We start from the raw sequence: 25,050 nt of genomic DNA, 5'->3' as shown, positions 1-25,050 counted from the left end.
TTGATGAAGTTACTAAAGTTAGGGTAGAAAGTCCACATAATTTCAAGCTTGAAGGGAGAGACTCCTAGAAGGTTAAGGGGTTTCCAATTGAGAAAAAAAAGAATAAGTGTACGAGGCCATTCAAGGAATAGAGGGAATAGAAGTAGTAGGGTTGAGATCCCAAGATGAAGAAGTAAGGAGCTTATCCAACCTAACCCAAATAAGGGATTATCCCTTCTTATTATAAGACCAAATAAAAGGGGAACCACATAGCTCAACATTGTATAGGCCATTAGAGGTGAAGAAATGGGCAAAGATCTTGCATACTATCAAAAGAATTCATTAACCCTCCTACCTTCTTAGAGGGGTAAATGTGGAAGTTAAAATCTCTAAAGACCATAACTTGATCACAAGGAAAATAATGTAATCATGAAGTGAGGTCATTCCATAATTGGCTTCTCCACTATCTAGTATTAGGCATGCATATATATTAAAGCTTTGGCATCATACTATTGGGGTCCTGAAGGTAATGAAAAAGTAATATAGTGAAAAAATAATAAATTATTCTCCTTGATAATAGTAGAGTTTCAAATGGTAGAACTTTCTCCCTAGCCCCCATTACCTTCGAGGTGGAAAAAGAGAGCACTTGGTTAAAGTTTACGCATAATATTTGAGAAGTTTTCATAGATCATTTTGACCTCTTGAGCATGAGAATATCAATTATATATCTTTTAAAAGAAAAGTGTTTGTGGGTATCAGTAAGCCCCCTAATATTGTACATGAGAGTGGGATCATTTCCTACCTTTCAAGTTTAGGCCTAAGGTGAGTTTCCTTCCTTCAAAAATTTCCCTTGCAACTTTGGTGTGAAGTTCTCTCAGTTGGTCTTCTTATATATGTGCAATTCCCTACATCCATCTTCCTTCCTTCTCATCTTCTTTATTGAGTTTTTTATTCATCATCAACCCTAGGCATCTTGATAGATTGTGAGTTGGGGATTTCTCATTTATAGCTCTAGAATAATGGGTTTATTAGACTAAGATGGTACCAAGAATGGGGTTGGAATCTATCATAGGGTACTAACTTCTAGATGGAAGGGGAGCTCACTAGTATCAAGAAACATGGAAATTTCACCTTCTTTTCTAAGGGGGAAATGGTAGCACTAAGGATCTCTATATTACTATCTAAGACCATCTCCACCATTGGTTAGGTATCCTTCAAATGAGCCACCTTATCTAAGACTACATCCATCATAGGTTGGGTTTCCTCCAAGACTTCATGAACCACCTTTTTTTTTTGTTTCTCCTATTTTTGTTTTAGTACCTTGTAATCAGCATAGATGTGGCCCTTGGAGTTGTAGGCTTTGAATAAAAGTGTAGCACCTTTGTATTCCACAATTTTGGGACCAACTTTGTATCTTGGATTTGAGAGTGGTGAGGTTGGCGAGAGATTTATTAATAGTCACATTAACAAAAAAATAGCAAACCAAAAGATTATGTTTCATTTGAGTTATAATATCTTCCATACTAAAGTTGCCAAAGGAGTTCCCAATCCACCAAAAAAATTACTCATCCTAGAATTCAAGTGGGAGACCAAGAAGCTCACCTAGATAGGACCCATGTAAACTGAGCTTAAAGGGGTCAAACCTTAGTTTGTACTTATCCATAGTAAAGAGATATTTTTGAAAAATATATGAGCATAAGATAACATAGTTGAGGTCCTTAGTATGGGAAAATTTTAATAGGAAGAGTCTAACTGACATATTCTAAGTGGAGACACTCCCTTGATGTTTCCATTACAAACCAACACATTTACAAACCATGTCAATGGTAAGCTAGAAGTTAAAGAAGTTGTTGAGCAAGGCCAAGTTCTACCTATCCATCATTTCATCCACCACCTCATTTAGAAGAGTGATCTCAATGTAATATTTGAGAGAGGATATGTTATCCATAAGGGTTGCCAACTTGCTAGTATAGGGACCTACAACACATTTTTCCCATATCTATATGGAGGCAATAATGGTCAAAATTCCAAAGAACTTGCGAATGTGTTGTAAGAATCTTTGTTACCAAAGATACAGGATGAACAAACCTCACAAATGACCAAAGGAATAAGGGAATTATCATCCATAAGGGGTGGGGCAGGAGGAATCCCAACCTGCAATCAATCTATTAGGATATTCAAACTACCATAGTGCATAATGTAAATTATTTAGACTTCTTCCCCCTTTCTGTTTTCTTATGAAATTTTTATAATATGACAAATTGGCATCTTACCACTTGTCATTTTCAAAAGATGAATTGATTAAGCTCCTATTGTAATGGTCATCTCAAAAATCTATATATATGAAATTAAAAGATTAATGAAAGGTCAAAAAAATTTTGGTGTGAGATAGTTGATGTTGTAGAGACAATTAATGGTATTTTGTGTCAATTATTTCTTGTTTCATTTTTTATTAATTCTAGTTTTTGTTTTCTCTTTTGTCTGAATTGAAGCAAGGAAAGAATAGAGTTTCACTCGTCTGTTTTGGGACAACGAACATATGTGATAAGAATTGTTATTGTTTTTTTGAAGAGAGATCTCTTTAAGTGTTTTCCCTTAACTAACTGTAGTTTAGATTCAAATTAGCTAAGTTAAATATTGTCTGGAGTGTTGTTAAGCCTTATGAATGCATAATATGTGTGGGTTCATGAACTTAATCAAATCTTCAGAATTCTTCATTTTCCTGAGTTAGATTCTATTTAGGTATGACTTGGTTTTACCTCTTCTATTCTCGGGTCAAGAACATAGCCCGAATTAGCTTTAGGAACAAAACATGATTCACTAAAAATCTATCATAGGGAGTTGTACCTATCAATTCAGAGAAAAGCCTATTTATCTGTAAGTGGCTTTTCAGCTATTTGTAACAAGATATTGTTCCAAACTTGGGATTCAAGGGTCATAATCAAAAGAACAAATCTGTTTACCAATAGATTTTTGGCGACTCTGCTAGGGAGACCAATAGTCACTTGACTAAAAAGCCTATATTGTGTAAGGAAAAATGGTACTATCTCATGAAAACATTATTGTAGTGCTCCAACCCAATCTTGGTTTTCAAGATGATCAAGAAGACATAATTTCATCCCTTAACACATTTTTTTGAAGACATAGGAAGAATGCTAAACATTACAGGAACACTAGTTAGGTATTGGAGGAAGAAGAAAGAAGAACTAAAGCCATAGAAAGAGTTGTTCAAAGGAGAGACATCTAAAGAGCAAAAAGATAATTGAGACAAGAAGCTCAAAGATAAACCTAACCCAGAATCCCAGAACAAACAAGGTTCCTCAGAAGTACCAAGGAACAAGGTGGGTAAGACCTTAGATTTGATAAGCTTAAAGAGCTTGGTTTTCCTATCTTAGACATTTCAAAATGGAAAGGTGAAAAGAAAAGTCGAAGTAGACCACCTTCCCCTATTAGGAATTAAAACACAAGTACTTCACATTCTACCTGTCAGGTATTGGCCCTACATGGAATTAATGCTCCTCTAATTGTTAATCTCCTACCATATACTACTAGAAAAATCATGGCTACTCCATGGGCCGTGTCAATAGGACCATTAGCACTAGCCACTTATCATCCACTCCTGGCTAGTTCAAGGAAGAATTTCCCCAAATTTTTCAGGTGATGGAAAAATTACTACAGATGAACACATAAAAGATTTCTTTGTAGCCACTCACATCTTATGGGTTGGACATGAAGACATTGCTATGAGATTGTTTGTAGAAACACTCACAGATAATGCAACAGACTAGTTCTGTCACCTAGATGATGGTTCAATCACCAATTGACATACTCTATGAATGGCCTTTGAGATGAGATTTAAGACTGTAGAAGATGAACATGTCTTGCTAACATAGTTATTATCTGTTAAGAAACAACCTACCATGAGTATGAGAGATTTTGCTGCTGATTTCAACAAGATTGTTAGTAGGATTCCAACTGCTTCTAGGCCCACTGTTGGTAATTTGAAGACCTTCTTCATAATTGTGACACTACTAGATATCATTTATGACTTGAGAAGAGCACATCCCATGGATTTGGCTGATGCACAAAAGAAAGAAATTGAATGTGAAGATGATTTGATTTATGCGAGAAAATGGAAATGAGAACTTCAAACCAAAGGAAGTTCCAGTAATACCATGTCATTTAAGGAAATTATTCATAAATTATCAAATGAGCTAGTAGCAGTAAAAAAGTAGTTACCTGGATTCAATAATTCCTATTATTGAAATTATCAGAACTTGTTAAGAAGGATCAACAATGGTAGATTCCCATAGCTCATAGGTTCACAACCCAGGTTGCAACTTGAAGAAGCATTGAAGAAAGGAAACATGTGTTTTTTTCACTTAACAATGGATCATGATAGTGAGAATTTCCTAGAGACTGCTCATATAATGTAGTTATTATCGACCAATGAATTGAATACTACAACTCCTTGTTCAGAGATTGACTCATACTCAAATGGTGACTTTGGAAATTTATTTTTGGAATATGAGTCAGATTCAAAACCAAAGGGAAAATGTTATGTGACCATTGATGGAACTTCATATATAGTGCTTACTTGAGGTCAAAGACTAAAAAATTAGCTTGCCAATCACCCTCACAGAGATGATCCTAGCTCCTCAATAAATAATGTTCATGTTGACCAAGGAGGATCAAATTCCCAAATGGGTAAGGATAAAATGCCTTTTGATTTCATTCAATTCTATGAAGAATCAAAAATTTAAAATTCCCCTATAGATTATTTGAAGTCTCACTCCTTTGAGTTGAAAAGACTAGTAGATTGATGTAAAGGTAGTACTTCAGATTTGAATCACAATGTGACTATGGAAAAAAGGGATGATACTTTGACATCTAGTCTATTTAATCAAGATGATTCTACTATTTTTGCAACTTCTCCTAGGAAAAAACTCGACTCACTTTATATTTCATTGTACATCAATAGGTGTAAATTAAGCAACTACATAACAGATTCAGGTGCATCAGATAATGTTATGCCCTACTCTATGGCCAAAGCCCTGGGTCTTAACCTCACTAAAGTGCATGGGAGATGTTATTGTATGGATTCTAAACAAGTTCCCTTACTTAGGAAAATTAAAGAGGCCCAAGTAACCTTAGCTTTACATCCAAAAAGGAAGCTCTTATTGACCATTCTAGTAGCTGACATTCCAACAAGCTATGGACTACTTTTCAGTAGAAGTTTTTGTCGAGACTTAGGAGGAGAAATAAAACTAGATTGGTCTCAGGAAATCATACCTGTTGGGAATAAGAAGGTTAAATTAGAACCCAAAGAAAAACAAAAGTTTACAGTCTTGAAATCAGACGATCCTATAGCTCAGATCCTCTATTAAGAGTTGGAATTCGACAACTACATGTTATTTACCAAAGAGGCTCTAGATGAACAGGAAGATGAAAATCAAGGTGAAAGAGTTCCTATTGAAAATAAGGATATAACAGGCATATGGACACTTAAATTTGATGGAAGTTGTGCCTCTTTGGGATCTAGGGCGGGTGTAGTGTTAATATCCCCTAAAGGAGAACTTGAACCCATGGCCTTCAAATTAGAATTTGGGAATACGAATAACACTACAAAGTATGAGGCCCTATTACTGGGGATAATAAGAACAAAAGAAAGAGGGATAAAAATCCTAAAATCTCAAGGTGATGTAGAGCTCATTGTGAGACAAATAAAGTCTTGGAAAGTCTTTAATGATGATAAGAGTTTGCAGCTATTCCTTGAAAATGATAAATCTAGTTTTGAACATGAATCTAGTGAAGGTGATCATGAAAGCTCTAATGTCAATAGGAAACATAATCAAAATGGAGAAGTTCAATTGAAAGGTAATATTATTCCCCCATACTTTGTGGCTTTAGAAAAACTATTTAATAGACATGATGCTTACATAAATAAAAAGAGAGTAGAAAAGAGGCTTACCATGGGTGAATATGAGAGAGTAAACATTGGAGATACTCATGATCCTAAAATGATTAATATTGGGAAATGTTTTTCACCTAAAGAGAAAGAAGCCACAAGAAAATTATTCATAGCATATAGAGATATTTTTTCCTAGAGTTATGAAGATTTGAAAAGCTATCGAGGTGGGGAAGTGAAACATCAAATCCCACTCAAACCTGATGCAGTTCCTTTTTGGCAGAAACAAAGGAATTATAATCCTAAGGTCATAGATGCTATTTTTCAGGAGCTAGATAAAATGTTGAAGGCAAGGATCATCGAAACCATTCACCATTCCACCTAGATAGCTAACATAGTACTTGTTAGAAAGAAGAACGAGGAAATAAGAATTTGCGTTGATTTCTACAATTTGAACCAAGCATCTCTAAAGGATAACTTCACTCTCCCCAATCTAGACTACCTGCTACAAATGGTGGTGGGGTCTAAAATGATGTCCATGCTTGACTATTTTTTAGGTTACAATTAGGTTGAAGTAGAAGAGAAGGATCAACATAAGACAACATTTACCACTCCTTGGGGTACATTTTCATATCGCAGAATACCCTTTGGGCTTATCAATGCTAGTACCACATTCCAATCTTGATGTATGAGCAAGACATTTATTGATTTGAAGGACTAGATAATAGTTATTGTTAGAAATGCTTTAGAATAACTAAAGGGGGGGGCTGAATTAGTTATTCAAGGTCCAAATGTCCTATTCAAACTGTTCACTATGTATAGTGAGCCCATTCAATCATTCATTCATCCAAGCTTTAAATTTTCTAACCAACAGGTTATTGTAAATCAAAATATAACATATAAAACAGTGATTTACGTGGAAACCCAATTTGGGAAAAACCACTAGTGACATGCTACTCAATTCTCACTCTTCTAAATTGATGCCCTATGAAAGGCCTGCACTGTTAAAGGCTTACAACACACTATTAAATGTGACCTTGTTAGAGGATTTGACCACCTTGTTAGAAGTGGGCCTGGTTAGAGGACTTTAGAACATTCACTTGGAATGTCACCCTGTTAAAGGATTTACAAATGGTTGTTAGGCCAACCTAAGTCCATAGGATTTTCATATCTAATACAATTGCTAGAGAGTATTAGAAAATCTTTGACCTAACTACAACATACAACTTATCTTGTAAATCTCAGATCACTTCTCAGCTCATACCCTTGCCTAGCTTTCAATCACTGCAACTTTGATAGCTTGCCCTCCTTTCAAGCTTAGTCTCCTTGAGTGTCCATGCTTAATGTACTAGTGCAATGATCTCTTCATGACCAGTTGTAGAAGCAAAGCTTCTATGCTCTTTCTTCTCTTGGATGCTACTTCCTTGACACCCTTCTAACCACTTCGCAGTTTTGGCACTTTAGCAACAACATCATCATCAACTCTTTGCTTCTTGGTCTATGACTCCTTAAATCGAAGTATTGGGGTTCTTTTCCCACTCAATTATTCCATCTTTTAATTTCAATTCACATGGATTAGATAGTATTCATTACATCTAACCCATATTTGTTTCCTCTAGAAACTTCTTGAATAATCCTCTTGAATTTGCTAAAAAATGGTTTACATAGAATTCTATGCCACCAGCTCATCATCCTTATCTTCCAACTCGTTCACAAAATTTAATGTAACCACTTTGTCAGCTCATATTTGGTGAATCTTCATATTTTGAAATAATGTAGCAGCTCGACACTATTGAAATACTGGTGCTTAGCACATACTATGTTACTCAGCATCAACTGTGTTTTTCCTAATGCTCAGCAGCTGAAGATCACTCGGTGCCAACTAAGATTTTCTATTGCTCAACACCTGATCTTCACTCGGCACCTAAAGATCACTCAGCACACACTAGAATTTTTTGTTACTTGGCTCTAACTAAGAATTTTCTCGGCTTCAACTATCTTGCTTGGCACCCGCTAATGATCTTAGTTTAAGCTTTACATTTTACCTTGTTACAACATCTTCCTCCAATATTTTTAAGTATGACCAACCTCTGTATCTTTGAGTATGTTATCAATACATTATTTAACCATTGTCTTAACTGATCCTTGCACTTCATTACAACATCATAACTTAACCTTTCCCTTAGGTACTCTCGTTACATCTTGTTAATCAAATCCTCTTCATCAATCAACTAAGTGATAGTACTTGGATCTTATAAGAAAATATCATTCCTACAAATAGTAGGTTTGACATCAATGATAAAACAATGATTGAAAACATTCTTTTAACAATAATCTTCCTTCTTTGCAATAGTTATATACTTGGATGATCTCACAATATTTTTGAAAAAAGGAAAGATCATATGGAAGACTTGAAGAAAGTTTTACAAAGATGCCGAGAGTATGAAATCTTGCTCAATCCAAAGAAATCAGTTTTCTGTGTGACAAAGAGAAGACTCTTGGGTCACATAGTGTCTCAAGAAGGCATTAGAATTGATCCTGAATGAGTGGAAGCCATTCAAAGATTAAGCTTGCCTTCAAATAAAATAGGAGTTAAATCATTCTTTGGTCAAGTGAATTTCCTTAGAAGGTTTGTGCTAGATTTTGTAGAAACCACTAAGAATATAGTGGATATGATGAAGGGAAATTCAAATTTCAAATGGAATAAGGTGAGAAAGCAAGCCTTTCAAGATCTATTGTTATGCTTTTGAACATACTCTATCTACAATACTTATGCAAAATAATGATGGAGTACAAGCTCCAATAGCTTTTATGAGCATACCTTTGAAATTTTTTGAATTGAAATATTCATAGATTGAAAAGCATGCTTATGCAGTAGTCAAGGCACTCAATTTTTTTTGATTTTATATCCTGCATTCACATTCTGTCATCTTTGTCCCTAATGTAGTAGTAAAAAGTGTGTTGACATAGCAAGATGTAGGAATTGTAATGTTAGAGGAGCATGGGTAGCAAAAATGCAGGAGTATGATATAGAAATCAAGCCTACCAAGCTAATAAGGGAAAATTCTGTGTGCAAGGTGATTACAAAAAACAAGATCACTAAAGAATCTGAAAAATTGTGAGAGAAGGAGTTGGTTTTAGCTATAGGTCTCTACAATTCATGGTTTGAGAATATTTCTTATCTACTAACGTATGGTGAATGTCTAGAAGACCTAACTGCAAGCCAAAGAAGAGATCTTGAATTAAAAGTAGCTATGTATGTGATTTGGGATGGAAAATTATTCAAAAAAGCCATTGACGACACTTTCCTTAGACGCATAAACAAGAAAAAAAAAGAAATTTTTTTGAGAACATGTCATGATGAAGCTTGTGGAGGACACCTTTTACCTCTAGTCATGGCTTTTAAAATACTAAGGCAGTGCTATTACTGGCTTGGAATGTTCAAAGATGCTTATGCCTAAGTAGCAAGATGTGAGAAATGCAAGATGTTTTCTAGGTTCTCTCAATTAGTTGCTCTATTGTTAAGACCTGTCATCATCGAAGGACCTTTTCAACAATGGGGTCTTGACTTTATTGGTCTGATTAATACAGCATCCTGTGCTAGTCACTAGTATGTAATAACTATAATTGACTACTTCACTAAGTGGGTGGAAGCTAAAGCTACCAAGAAAACTACTTCGGAGGTGGTATGCGAATTCATAAAAGAGAACATACTAGTTAGGTTTGGTGTTCCTATTAAATTAGTGATGGACAATGCAGCTTATTTCTCTTCAATTAAAATTACCAATTTATGTTTTGAGTATGGGATCACTGTCAATCATTCATCTAATTATTTCTCACAAGGAAATGGTCAAGCTGAATCTAGTAATAAGAATTTGATAAATATTGTCAAGAAATTGGTTTTAGACTATCAAAAGACTAGGTACAAAAAGATTCATGAAGCACTATGGGTAGATAGAGTGATAGCTAAAAGGGAAATCAACATATCTCCTTTTGAATTAGTTTACAGGACTGAGGCTAATCTCCCCTTACCTCTGGAATTAGCCACAAATAAACTTAGAACAGTAATTGAAGATAATATTGATAAAGATGGTCTAGAGAAGAGAATTTTGTCCTTGGGCAAACTTGAAGAGGAAAGAGAAGAAATTGTAGATTACATCACACAACATCAAATGCAAGTGAAGGATCTATTTGATAAGAAGGCAAGACCACAAAAATTCATGGTAGGAGATAGTGTGTTACTCTGGGATAAGTGAAATGCTCCCAAGGGTATGCATAGAAAGTTTGATTCCTTATGGAAGGGTTCATTCAGAATTCATCAGGCATTTGAGAATAATTCTTTCAAACTGGATTATCAAGATGGAAAGATGCTACCCCTAACCTATAATGGTCAGGATTTGAAACTTTACCAGATTGCAAACTGAGAATAGGTAACCCTTGTATTGTATTTTAGTTAGTTTTAGTTCTTTCTAGTGTTTCCTTAGGTAGTTTTCCTTCCTTGCCTTTATTTTGCTATTTTTTTCTTGTTTTTGTTTTGTTGTGTTGCCACCTTTTATTCTTTTGCAAAACCGAAGATTTTGAGTTCCTCACTTGGGTATGCCCTACCCAAGTCCCCAGTCAGAGCCAGCTATTGCCCCACTTTTCATCCTAATTCCATGATGCAAAGTGGAAAGTGTTATGTCTCAAATTAAGTCTAAGTGTGCCAGGGTCTAGTTGTAATCTTTCTTATGTATAAAGTTCCTCCATCGGATTATTCATTCTCCCCTTCCTCCACATCACATGGTCGATCAAATTTCCTCTATGTCGTGCGTTTGTGGGTAGTCTAGAACCTAATCTAATGGAGATTCTTACAATTCACAAAGTGATCTTCGATAGTGGACTTTTTTATGGTTTATCATGTTTTTCATGAGAAAGAATGGATCTTGCATAGAATGGAGTATCGCCTTCTCTTCAGCGGGTTTTCTACCCTTGAAGGTGATTTTTCGCAGAGACTAATAAATGAGGCTTGCAGACTAAAGCGAGAATGAAATGAGTTGTTCTATGGACAAGTCATATCATCATTACAGTTTTTTTCCTTGGGAAGCATTCAGGTTTCATCATAGTGCTTAGAATCACCTCTAGTGGAAAACTCTAAAGCCACTTCTCCACAGTAGGCTTTCGACTCATCAAGTCAATTTTTTGATAAAGGCAATGGTGAAAGAGAAAAACAAGTAAGTGGGCCTGTCTTTAGCTTTTGCAACAAATTTTGTGATTTTTTGAATCTAAGAGGCATATTGACTTAAAGAGTAAAGTGAAAATAAAAGCATGGGCAGAAAAACGAGAATTTCCTTCTCTTCGAGGAGTTTTCAAACCTTGAAGGTGATTTTCTGCATCTATGAAGAAATCAATTTTGCAAGCATATTGGGCACATAAATTGATCATGAGCCACTTAAAGATGGTAGTGGAAACAAATTAACCATAGTTGGAAAGGTATATTGAGCAAAATATAGCTTGGCGAATATTTCTTTACTGAGTACTCTATTTTTAATTCTCTGAAACTGGGTAAAAAATGGAAAGGTAAAGTTGAAATAAAGGAAAGTTACTGTTAGGCCAACGAAAATAGTGAAAAGACATGGAAATATCCATTAGAAACTCCCACATTTACTAATCTAACGAATTCATCCTTTAATTCATTCATGTGGCGTGGATCTGAAAAATTAACAAATGGATTGGAATACCTATATAGAGGGAAATATAATTGTTTTACAAATCATTGGTTTTTCTTGAATTGTTATATTGCTAAAATTGTATAGCATTTTCAAATTTCCTGCATTGTGAATTCATCTCTTTGTGCCTAATCTAGATTCAGATCTTCAACTTATCCTATATTCTGATAGAATGGCAACCAGATTTACTAGGTTCAATGGGCTAAATGGGATCAAGTACACATTGCAAAGTTTCACAGACACCTCACTCTATTTCTACGACATGCAAGACTTTCAAAGGAGGTTGAGATTAGAGCCAATCCACCCTATCATTGAGAAACTCTGAGGGAGTAGATTAGTGGAGGCAACTGATTTCTCAGTGGCCGTCCAAGCTCCAAAATTGATTTGTGAATGCATAAATCATTACAATCTAGATACAAGGTAGATTTTGTTACCTGATCATATCGTGCTAATCTTGATCGATAAGAAAACTATTGTAAATTGCTTGAGTCCCAAAATGAGAGAAATTTTTAGAATTCATAGTAGGACGGTAGTTTTAGAATTCTCTAAAAAGTAGATGGTGTGGAGGAAGGAGATCATGCGATCTTGGTTCCAAAAGCCATGAGGTGCTAAGAGTAAGGTTCCCAAAACCCTTTTTGGTATTGATCTCAAGCCCAAGATTGTAGATATTTTGGTTCTCCTGCACAGAGTAAAAGGTGAGGTAGAAGCTCTCAATTTTGTTGAACAATATTTCTTTATGGTACAAGTGACTTTTTTAGATACACAGTATGTTGATTGGTTTATGAGGTAAGTGAAAATCTGTCTAGAGCTCTCAATGCTACAAAGTTCTACAACACCTTTTACATGTCTTCATTTCTGATTTATATGTTAGCATCTCTTCAATTGTGGTTGGGTTTGCCGAGATTAGAAAATTTTCCTGATGATGTGAAATGCTATGAGTTCTACCCATGTTTGCAATTATAGAATACTTATTCAGAATATGTCAAAGTTAATGATGCATTTACAATGGGAATTTGTAGGGAACTTCAAGGATGCCCAGAAAGGAGATTTAGCCTAGAAGGGATGGCATCTATTAGTCAATTTGGGAATTATTTTATCCTGTTCTCAAATTTTTCATATCACATCTTACAGCTTTTGATGGATTCCCTTTGAAGCTACCTAGGTACCCAAGCAACATGATCGTGTTGATAGAGATCGTGAGGTAGGCGATCCAAGTGAATATGCTAAGTGGGAGCTTGAAAAAGAAAGGGTATGAATTCCCTATGAAGGTTGGGGCTTATAGTTTTGAATCTCGTTCATATGTGAAGAAAATGCTCAAAGCCTTTGAGATGAAATACAAATTGGAAGCATATGAGCTCATAAGGCCTATGTTTGATTTGAATGGATATGCAAGGGATTTTTTACAAATTGGGAGTGTCATCAAACATGTTACTATTGTAGAAGATTATTGGGAAGATTGTAAGGATGAATTGGAGAGCCAAGATCATCCTTTTGCTAGGTTTATGGTGGAACAAGTAAAGACATACGGTATTAATCTCAATGTTGAAGGATTGGAGGATGATGGGCAGAATATGTATAGTAACACATATTTAACTAAGCTAAGGAACACTCCTATTAGTTCGGAGCCATACGTGGATGTAGAAGAAGACTTTGATGTCATGATGGTCCAAATCATTAAGAGAACTGGGAAATGTATTGAATGGATAGCTAAAAAGAGCTTAGAGGAAGAGCACAACCACTCAAGATTCTTCGACAGCTACTACTGCTACTTCCTCTTAGAGTGCCACACCCAGTGTGATAACATCAACCACCCAAGGACCAACTCAACCTATAGGAGGAGGTGATCAACCTCTAGACAAGAATGTTTCAATAACTCAGACTTGTCAAGATGGCTCTCTACCAATTATTGAAACTTAGACTAGTGCTGAAGAAAAGAAGATAGAGGAGCCAAAGGATAGTGCTTCCACTCTAGTCCCATCCCCTCATGCCACTCTAGTTCCATCTCCTCACACTACTCCAGTTCCTTCTTCTCTTACCACTCCAGTCCCACCTCCTCATCATAGCCCTATTCCATCAGTAAGTGCTTCACTTCTAAAGCCAAGTGGTTCCTTTTTACAAATAGTAGATTTGGGGGATGGAAAGTGCAGTAGCAATGAGTCTACTAAATCTGATGAGGCAGCAAAGAAAACCCAGGAGGTGGATAAAATTTAGAGCTCTTCCAAGCTCATTTCCTAAGATCCAAAGAATCCTTTCTCCTCAACTGCAATGGTGGTGATCCCAGCTTTAAAAAAAGATTGATAAGTAGGAGATAATTTAGCATAGAATTACTTGGGACGGCCTCCAAGGTAATAGGTACTAATTCTTGGTTGGAGGACACTTTGTAAAGGAAGAGATGAAGGCGCCCTTGCCAAGGATATTGTATCTCTTGTGGTTTGTTCTCAATCTGCAGTGACCAAAGTTAAGAAGCAGAAAACTTTGTCCATACTTGGGCAAGATCCAAAAATAGGGCACTTAACAATGGAAATAGCCAAGCCAAACAAAGGAGGGAGAATCAAGGACATGACGGCTGATGATTTCACTCTGCATTCAATTGACCTTGGAGAGGCCAGAAATGACACAAAGGTTGGCTTGTGGAGGTCAAGTAATGAAGTAATAGAAGAATAGTTAGAAAGTCTTAAGTTGTCAAAGATCAGGATGAAGGCCAAGATAGAAGAGTTGAACAAGTTCATCAGGTAACTAGTCACCCCATTGGAAACTATCTCTAGTGTATTAATGACTAAGAATTCTATTGTTGTTGAGGTGCAAGCCCTCATTTCTCAACTTCAAGAAGATAAAGACTTTGACCAGATTGGAAAGGAATGGATTGAGAAGCTCAAATTAGAAGGAGTTTCTATCATAGAACAAGTTGGTAATGTTATCCTCAGATTGGAAACAGAAAAGGATAACATCATATCTAATAGCAATACTCTAGCTAGAGAAAGGGAAAAGTGTGATGATTGCATCTCTCTTCTAAAGATGATCATCTAGATGAAAGAAAAGATCTTGAAGAAGGGAAATGAACCTCTATTCGAGTGGTTTCAAAGCATGCAGTTCAAGCTAGAAATGGTCCAGTTAGCTGAAAAGGGACTCAAAGAAATAGAGGATAAACTAAAGAAGACTCGGGATAGAGGATTCAAACTCATGAAAGGGTTACACACTGATTCAAAAACTAGTAGCCAAGTAAAAGCTCTCATTGGAATTGATGTAATAAAAGGTAACTTCTCTACATTTTTGGATAATCTATCTGGAGTGACTTCTAGTAGTCAAAACAAAGTTGTAAAACTCTAGACAATTAGTAGATGTATACATGTGGCTGCTGAGGAGTTGCTAAATCAATTGAATATTGTGAAAAAGATGGTCAGGGAACATTCAAAATGGATCTTGAGATTCACCAACACACACATGCCCAACCATGAAGAGCTAATTCCAATTATAGTTGCTACTAAGGCATATAGAGGGGAAATAGAAAAGGGGAAGAAGTCTAAATGATTTACATTATACCCTCTTTTTGTTTTCTTATGTAATTATTGTAATACAACAAACTGGCATCTTGTCATTTTTCATTTTTAGAAGATGAACCGATTGAGCTCCTATTATAATGGTCATCTCAAAACTCTATATTTATGAAATTAAAAGATTAATGAAAGGTTGGCAATTTTTTGGCGTGAGATACTTGATGTTGTAGAGACAATTAATGGTATTTTGTGTCAATTATTTCCTATTTCATTTTCTATTAATTCTAGTTTGTGTTTTCTCTTTTGTTTGAATTGAAGCAAGGAAAGAACAGAGTTTCACTCCCTTATTTTGAGATAGTGAAGAAATGTGATAAGAATTGTTATTGTTTGTTCGAAAAAAATCTCTTCAAGTTTTTTCCCTTAACTAACTGTAGTTTAGATTCAAATTAGCTAAGTTGGATATTGTTTGGAGTGTTGTTAAGCCTTATGAATGAATAATATGTGTGGGTTCATGAACTGAATCAAATATTTAGAAATCTTCATTTTCCTGTGTTAGATTCTATTTAGGTTTGACTTGGTTTTACCTCTTTTGTTCTCGAGTCAAGAACATACCCCGAATTAGCTTTATGAACAAAACACAATTCACTGAAAATCTATCATAAGGAGCTATACCTATCAATTTAGAGAAAAGCCTATTTATCCATAAGTGGCTTTTTAGCTGTTTATAACCAAATATTGTTCCAAACTTGGGTATTCAAGGGTCATAATCAAAAGAACAAATTTGTTTACCAACATAATGTTCATTAAATAGATCCTATACAAGAGAAGTACAATCAAATAGAATGAGTACATCAAGTATAGATACATGAAATGATTACAACACGAATGAAACTAATTAATTCAACTAAGATATCACCAAACATTTTCCCCCAAACAACTATTCATTTTTAAAATCCAATCACATAAGCATCTCAAATAATCTTTCTATTTTCTATCATGAGGCACAACTAATATATGTCTCATAAGCATCTAAAATAGTTGTCCATTTTCTATCTAAAGAAGAGAGTTTCACCCAAATACTTTAAGCACACAATCAAAAAGTTGTTATCTCCCTGTGGCTCTTCCTAAATTAAGAGCACTCAGAAATCTAGTAACTTGAAACTATTGGGTTGGATGGGTTTGGTGTAATAATAAACATGAAAGTGGTTGAATTATTTGTTTGGATGCACCAAATCGAAAATGGAATACAAAATAAAATAGGAATACATATTCCAATTTTGGCCCAAAAATGAGGTTTTAGAATTCCACCTAAATAGACGGAATTAGAATACATATTTCTATTTCAGTTTTGTTTATTTTAGAAGACATAAATTTTTGGGTCTGTGAATTCCCATCAAATTTTGGCTGAACCAAACAGAGAATAGGAATATGTACCCTCATTTTCTATTCTAGAATAAGCATTCTAGAATAGCTATTTCTGTTCCCCTATTCCTATTTCCGCAGCCAAATGGACTCTAGAAGGTTTGGCCAAAGGATTTTTAATGCTGTATTAGTAATGGATGGTAGTATGAGAAGTAAATTATTTTTATAAAACTGCCCTTCCCTCATTAATATATTAAAAACACCTCCCTTGTAATATGCCATTAACCGTCTTAAGAGATGGATCCACTGCGGGATGAGGGGATCCCTTAAAAGGGCGGGGGGGCGGGGGGGCGGGGACGAGGGAAAGGGAGATTGAGCAGAGTCCCAAAAATGGTGCTGTTCATATATTACCTTGCAGCTTCCGTACTGAACCTTCACTCCTCTGTTTGAAGAACAGCAACTCTTGAAATCTGCTCTTGCGGCAACCAAGCATGTTCTGCAATCTTGTAATGACAAATCTCTCCAACACTGAACTAAACCATATACTACACCACTAGTAGCAATATAATTGGCCAACCCAACTGCGAAACCCTTGTTTGTCGGGATGCAAGCTTCGTCTGACAAATTGCACAGAAGGCTCGTGGTCGTTGATACAAAAGCATCACCGCTTATATGATCCCTATTGGCGTAGATAATTTCATCGATATCAAGTGTTGAAATGAAATCAGAGTTGTTATAGCGCATGAAACAATCGTTCATCCATATGAGCCCAACTTTGTTGTTGGGACAAAGTTCATGAATGCTGCTATTCGCTTCCACCGCACAGTCTGAGCATTTCACTGCAGATTTATCTCCGGCGCGCTGCAGCAGACCGTAGACCTTGTCTGGAGATACACAATGGGAGGATGTATTAAACCCTGAACTCTGAGGTGCGTTGATAACCAGATTGTTCATAACCAGATTCAAGTTTGTCGAATAAGTGCTTCCATTGGTGAAATTTGAGGACCTGTCGCAGGTGTGCCATAAGTAGGAATTTGTGGCCGAAGGAATATTCATTACAAAACAGCGAAACAAATAGTGGGATGGCGGGAAAGAGAACCGAACCCCTGCCAGCAATAAGAGAGAAGCACTACTTGCACTTCATTTTGTTCTTCACTAGCTGCCTTAATTCACAAGCACCAACATAGGCCTTAATCCGCATTCAATTTTCTTTGTTTCTGTTTTAAAGACTAACTATACCAACACGCCGGCATTCAAAGTCATACACGTGCGGCAGGCTGCGAATAGGGCCGTGAGAGGTGGCGGAGAAACGACCAGATTCTTCTCCATGGTTTACGATTAAGGTTTTAAGGGTTCAGGACAATATAATTTGACTTTCATTTAAATATGGCACCCGAATGATTGCTATGATTATTCTGGTCACAATAAATTTGATCTTCACAGGGTTGTCACCGTGAAATCTGATCCAAGAAATTTGACCACTATCAGCTTTACAATAAGGGCCTTACATTAATGATAATAAATTTTACGTTCAATAACTTGTCAAGGCTAATTGATCACAATAAATTTGATATCCATTCAGCTGTCCCAACCCAATTTATCATCAAGGCTAATTGAGCACAAAAATATTTATGTTCATTCAGCTGTCACGGCTAAATTTATCATAAGAAAATTGACTTCGATTTAGCTATTATAGGTAAAAAAGTTTTGAAAAAATAAAATTTGATTTCAAGTTAGCAATTCGTGAAATATGGGTGAATGAGTTTGATTCAAAAAAGACATAGTAGCAATATCACAATTTGACTTGTGAAAAATATCTCATACTTATCAATTGATGAACTTAAGGGGTTTGCTAATGAATAGTTCATAAGGCACAACACTCGGTGAAAGTTTTGCGAATAAGTTGCAAGAAGAGTAGGTTTCACCATGGAGGGATCTTAGTAGTTAAGTGCACTCAAATTAGAGTAGCAATAAGATGTGTGACCTCCACCTCTGTGAGAATCAATTAGATCCAATGAATGCTAAGTGTTCTACTCATTATCATAAGAGATAGGTTTGTGTAAACTACTACTCATGAGATATTGGGGCAATGAATTTGAATTAAAAACTACATAGTTAAATCCTCGTAACAATATTACAATTCGAATAAGTTATCTCCCCCAATAAATTTAGTATTAGTACAATTGTTACTACCAAATCTGTCCAAATAAATTTGAAGTCCTTTCACCCATCAAGACGAATTGCTCAAGAATAAATGTGACACTTATTCAATTGTCACAACTCAATTGAACACAATAAATTTGATAGTCTTCGCTTTCTGTTTTGATGGGATTAATGAAGAGTCGTTGACTTAATCTGACGAGGAATATGCATGCAACCAACTCGCCGCTTCTTATATTTTTTATAGTATGTTGTGATGGTGTTTATCTTTATAATTAGCTAATAGGCTATTATAAGCGGGCATTTCAAAGAAAACCTGTCAGTTTAGAGTATCATGTACCATTAGTGGTTTGTCTAAACCAGCACAGCTGGCAGTCTGGCTGGTAATCAATAACTGTATATCTTCTTCTAAATCTTGTTTACCAACCATATTAATTTGGAGATCTGATATCTGTAAATCTTTAAATATCTTAACATATCTTCTAATGATCTGTAGAATCTAAGCACTTCACCGACTATTTAACCCTTCTATAAATAACCTCTAAGAACGATGGTGGAAATATCTGTCAACAGTGTAAACAGGAGCTGGAATCTTGTGAATCAGAGCTGTTTGTGAGCTGTCTTTGTCATCCAGGTAACTTCAAATTTCCAAGATTTACATATATAGATTAAACCTTCAAACCCTAACGAATTTCACAGGGCAGTTATGTTGTTGATTTGACCTCAACAGGTAAAGGCCTTATGCTTGTCCTGTCTTTATGAGCCATGCATGCTGGTCACACGTCCAGATGAGTTATTTCTGGTGTGTTGTCTTATAGCTCTTATGAGTTCGGCAACGTTTATACAGTCACGAAAATGCATTTCCTTACGAAAGAGAGGACTTAGAATTTTTTTTTTAAAAGTTAGAAAAAACAATGTAAAGGGAGTGCATTTTCGTGGCTGTTTAGCCACGGGCTTCCCGGTTTGTCTATTCTAAATTGATGCCCCCTTTTTACCTGAGCTGTCAGTTTTCACATATTATTCTATTCTGTACATTGTTTATTCGGTGTTTCTACCAAGAAGCTAAATCTGGTGGTCTTATGGTCAAGCATATGAATTAATGAGATGCACTAATTTTTTATTGTCTTATGCTCAACCATATGAATCAATGAAATCGGAAACCTTAAAAAGATCTTTGAAATTTTTTAAAACATTATAGTTGTATATGTATCTAGACTAGATACTTAGGAAAACAAAGACCTTGTCATTTGAAGACTAACTTTGAACGAAAGGCATCAGAATTGTTTTTGGCTTAGCAGCCAGCGTCGACCATCAAATTTACAGCCTTCATACACTCTGTAGAGCTGGGTTCCCACAGGCTAGCAAGGACCGCTGCAGAATTCAAAGAAGTAGACCCACTAAATTTTCGAGTCAGCCTATAAATATCCCAAACTGAACATATAGGATTTTAACAAGAATATGCCTATATGAACATTATTCTTAAAGAGCCTTTCTTTGGCTTATCCTCTTTATTTTTTGTGGGTCCGAATTATATATTCTACCTGTTGTCCTTTCCTTACACAACCTACAAAACTTCTTTTAATATTCCACTGTCACACCAGTTTGGATTATAGTTCAAATTGTCTTCTTGTCCTTTCTGATATGGTCCCTATTAAGCTAGTGATTGATATATGTTGTTGTCAATCTGAATTTCCATCAGACTTCTAGTCCAGACCTTCAGTCCTTCGGCCACTTTTTGCCTTACAAATTCCCTTCTTTTGGGCTATTTATGCATCAAAGGATTTGTCACTTATGATCTGATTTGCATAGATTTTCCTTTGCTCAGGCCCTCGAATTCTTGTATGTAGATCTTATTTTATTAGTGAAAGAGAATCACATTCTTAGGGGCCAAACTGGCCTCATCAATCATCCTCGCTACAGTAGAGAATGGACTGTTTCTACACAGTTGTGTATTTCCTAACGTTTCTACGCAAGCGTATTTCGTTTCAATTTTACTGAGAAAGTTGGATCTCTTTTCCCTTGTGGCTATCTTTTACCCATTACGTTATGCCCTGAACATTATTTATTTGTCTGATTTTTTAGGTTATTTTTGGTTTGTCAGAGAATATTTAGAAAGCCATTTTTTTCCCTCTGTAGTCGGTTTTGAATCATTATTTGCCATATAAGGTCATGACTGAAGTTCCATTATCAATAAACTAGCATGATTCGTAACCCATGTACTATTAACAATTGAATATGTAGAAGCATTGATGGCATACTTCAAATTTAGCTTCAAAATTAGCTAACTACCATTGGACTCGGAATGAGTAACATCTGCTTATCGTGGAAGACTTTTCTAGCCCCCCCCCTTGATGAATTTCACCCCTCTGCCTCACCCTGTTTTACCCAGAAGTGCACCAATCTTTGTTGGTCTGACTACCAAAATTCTAGTACCATCAAGAACACGTCTGGCAGAATTGAAACTTTTTCAGTACCAATGGCATTCATAGATGCTAATACCAAATCAAAAGCCATGTACTTTTTGCCAATCCATGGGTGACTTGCAAACCATCATTTTTTTGTTGACTACAAGAGATTTACTGACTTCAGAAGGACCCTCCCAATAAACTCTTAGAAATGGTAGATGAATAGGGACGGTACCAAATGCTGCAGCACAGCCATTATTTGTTTATGTACGATCATCGGACTGCTCCACAAAGTTCTCTAAAATTGAATTACAAACCGGGGCTTTCAAGGATTTATTACATGGAGTGACTGCACTTTCAATGCTTAAGATCAAGGTTAAAATGAAAATTTCCACTGTCCTTTTTAGACTGTGTAATTCTGTGGCTTATACTTCTCTTTTGCATTTCAACGAGCCTGCAACTAGCAAGGCCAAATAGATTCCAGAGGCCGAAATTTAGTAGACAGACAACTCACTGGATGCATCCAGCATCCAAATCTAAACGCCTTGATGATTCTGATAAGGATCTATAGGATATTGCTCACTCTCTACACAAGAATCTGCTCCCTAAGGGTTTCTATCTGCATAGTAATTGTATGAACATGCTTATAGGTTTTTGTCTCCAACTGCCAATTACATTCCTTCGAATGAAATTGAATTCTAGTTTCAATTTCAGAAGGTCTTTTTGTTTTCCTAACAATGCTTTCTTTTCCAATATTTGAACAAAGACATTTGTTAAAACAATTATTTTAAATTAATACATTACAAAATGCAGTCGTTTAAATTCTAAATATAGCTGGATAAATGAAAATGACATAATGTTGCTTGGGATATCCAGTTTCATACAATGCAATTTTGTGACTGTTTGCTATTAATGGTAGACATAATAGAACATTCCCACGTGCTAATGAGGTATTAAAAAGTTTTACTATTTCACCATTTCCTGGGCTTGAGGTGGATCTTTTGAACTTCGATTATTTAGTTGATTGTGTAGAGAATTTCACAGTTCTTGGATATATATACAGCTTTATTGGCACCATGCAGTGTTGATAAAACCAAATTTCATGAAGCTTGCCAGTTCGTTGGCTAATTTAGGAGTTTGGGAAATGACTTCTTAGGAACCCCTGTAAACTTCATACATAAATAAGACAACGTAGATCAAGACATGCAGAAGTGTGTCTATTTCAAAATTTTTGAATCCAAAAATTTGGAAAACTACCTTGTTTGCTGCTTCCACAATTCTAATTGTGGTAACTTGAGCTATTATTGTCCTTAGCTACATTTTCATCTCCCTCTGTAATGTTATAGAACCAGAATGGGTGGAAATATGCAATTATATTGTAATTTTTCCAGCTATTTAGAAATGAGAAAGGAAACAACTTTAAACTGAAAATCAAGTTCCCCAAATTGTCAACAAATTTCAAAGAGTCTCTTTGTTTAGATCTGAACTTCATTACATCAAAATTAGGGCTGATTTAAAAGCTAAGCCTATGCCAAATGAATGTAATCCTATGCTTACAAATAAGCAGTGATTTTGGATTGTCCAAGGAACAGTTGTAGGCTTTGACGAGATCTACAATGAAGTTCTAAAATCTACGTTCTGATGGGGGTTTTCCGGGATCTTTAGTCCCCACCCTTCACAGGAGAAGTGACAGTTGATGTGTCAGACCTGTTTAGTCCATGTTTAGCTCCAAACCAGTGATCAGTCTTGGGATGGTAGCAAACGTTTGATTTGCGATCGCTATCCCCTGCAAAATTTAACTCTCTTTTATTATGAAAAATTTCTAGAATATCATATTATTTAAATTAGAAATTTGTTATGTTTGACAGATTTTGTGGGTTACTGGAATCTAGAATTAGAAATCCAATTTTTTTGCATCATGTTAAATGCACATTCATGAACTTTAATATTTTATTGAATGTTTGCAGTCAGCTATGGAAAATACACTCACTTCTGTGGATGTTATTAAAATTAACAATAACAATGCACCCCTCCCCACTATGTTACCGAATCAGTCACTGCCCTCAATCAACCACACGGGTTTTCCTACGAACAGTATTCCAGATTTTTAAACTGGAGTTGTGCTTAGTTGCATTAACATACTAGAACATGCCAAGGCAATGTGCTCAGTGATCCAGTCTATGCAAGATACCAATGTAACTATGATCGAGGCAAGAGTCCTCAAGTTCCATGTGACGTGTGACATGTTAATTGGTTATAGTAACTTCTTATGTGAGATGCATACGGATGATTACTATGCTCTTGGTTGTGCTCCTAGCATCAAAATTGCATTTCAAAATTACCTCAATAATGTGCAGTGCATAGTATTTGTACCTACGAATATAGCTTAATTGATATCATACACTAGTATGTGTGATTGAGTATCCGCCCTTTCTGTACTTTTGTGATAAGTGGCCACCTAGACATAATGCTGATCGAGTGTCCACCTTTTTGTGTACCTATACATCATGTTGGGCAAACGGAGGTTGCTGAAATGAACCCTATTTTGTAGACAACTTTGAAACTGTGATCGAGTGTACACCTTTTGGTGTTTCTTGGAGTAATTGGACATGGATAGATATATCCGATTAGACAAGAGTGTAACCATGAAGCATATATTGTATACAACTTCAAATTATGTGATATGTATATCAAACTATTATACTTGTTGTATATTGTTTAATAAGTGGTTTGTATGTCATATATGTTGTGTATTTTGCATATCCATGGAGTTAGTCTTTATTGTTCTATATAGAGCATTTTCTCCCTGCTAGTGCATGGTCATTCTTTAAGTTCTCTCTGTATTCATATTTTCATTTTTCAAATGTTCATAGAATCCAAACAACAGACATAAGATACCTTTTCTTGTCATTAATAATTTTCAAAAACTGTTAATACAAAAAATGTTGTAGTCTAGATGATGTTAACTAAAGAATTTCTTTGAAGCCTTACAGCAATAATACCACCATATGATAACATTACCTGACAAACTAAAATAAATCATAGCATAAGCTAAGAGAATATACTGACAAAATAAGAAACAAATGAAAAACTAGGATGTATAAGTAAAACCGGAGAGCTCTATTTACCATAGGAAACTATGACAATGCTAAGATCAATGAACTGCCATAATGGGAATCAACAACCTTAGATATTGCTATTACCGGCTTTTATCTCACTTGTGTATGTAACTGTGACTAAACTACAAGTTGGAAACCTATACCTTGAAAAGTTAGCATTGTGCCAACCAAATTTCCTGTAAGAACAAAATGACTTTGTTGCATTGGAAATTTTTGAGATATTATTTTCCCGTGTCAATATTATTCTTATTGCTATGACAAAGTATAAGAGCGTCAGATTTTTAAGGCATCTTTGGCCTGTTTGTTGAAACCAAGGCAACCAATGTGGAAGTCTTTTATTAGATTTGTGGAAACTTATTTGGTGATAGTGAAGGTTCTATTACATCACTTCCTACTGATGCCTTGTTCAGAAATTGACTGAGAAGTGGGTGTCAGACCCCACTTTAATATTGCTATTTCTTTACAAATTGGATTAGCTCTTCTACTTGAATCTGTCATGGGGGCGTATTTACTAACTGTAGATTGCATTTGGAGTGTTCCCTAAGTGAATTTGCGTTTACGTATAATTGAGGAGAGAAAACTCTACAGGATATGGTTTGAGAGGAAAGGTTCTTTTGCACAATTGGTGTATGTCCTTGCATGAGAGAGTATATGAGGTTGATTTCAAGCAGTGGCTGCAATCTAATTTGATAATATTATAAAAGACCAAAACTCAAATTAATATGCAGGAAGACTGTGAACTAAAAGTGATCAGTACATTATAGCATTTGAAAACAATAAAAAAAAAATTGTCAAATAGTCAACAACCACACAAAATGGGAACAATTACATGGTCTTTGTTATTCGTCTTATCATATTATTCCAAGAATGAAAGGTATGTTCCTAGATTTATTGCAGATATTATGTTTGGGATTTGGA

At 35.6% G+C, this 25,050-nt stretch overlaps 2 pseudogenes across 1 annotated transcript in view; both read right to left on the bottom strand.

The window, feature by feature from the left end:
* Positions 1 to 17,777, bottom strand: part of LOC149560487 (cysteine-rich receptor-like protein kinase 15) — a 150,081-nt pseudogene extending 132,304 nt beyond the window's left edge.
* The window catches only part of LOC149560486 (cysteine-rich receptor-like protein kinase 10), a 278,263-nt pseudogene that overhangs the window by 205,778 nt on the left and 47,435 nt on the right, over positions 1 to 25,050 (bottom strand). The gene's annotated exons all lie outside the window — the stretch shown is intronic.

This window comes from Cupressus sempervirens, chromosome 4 (genome assembly GCF_028749045.1).
Source record: "Cupressus sempervirens isolate cs-2001-9-10 chromosome 4, ASM2874904v1, whole genome shotgun sequence".
Classification (NCBI taxonomy): domain Eukaryota; kingdom Viridiplantae; phylum Streptophyta; class Pinopsida; order Cupressales; family Cupressaceae; genus Cupressus; species Cupressus sempervirens.
Note: the sequence above shows the minus strand (reverse complement) of the source record. Positions and strands in the feature narration are given on the sequence as shown.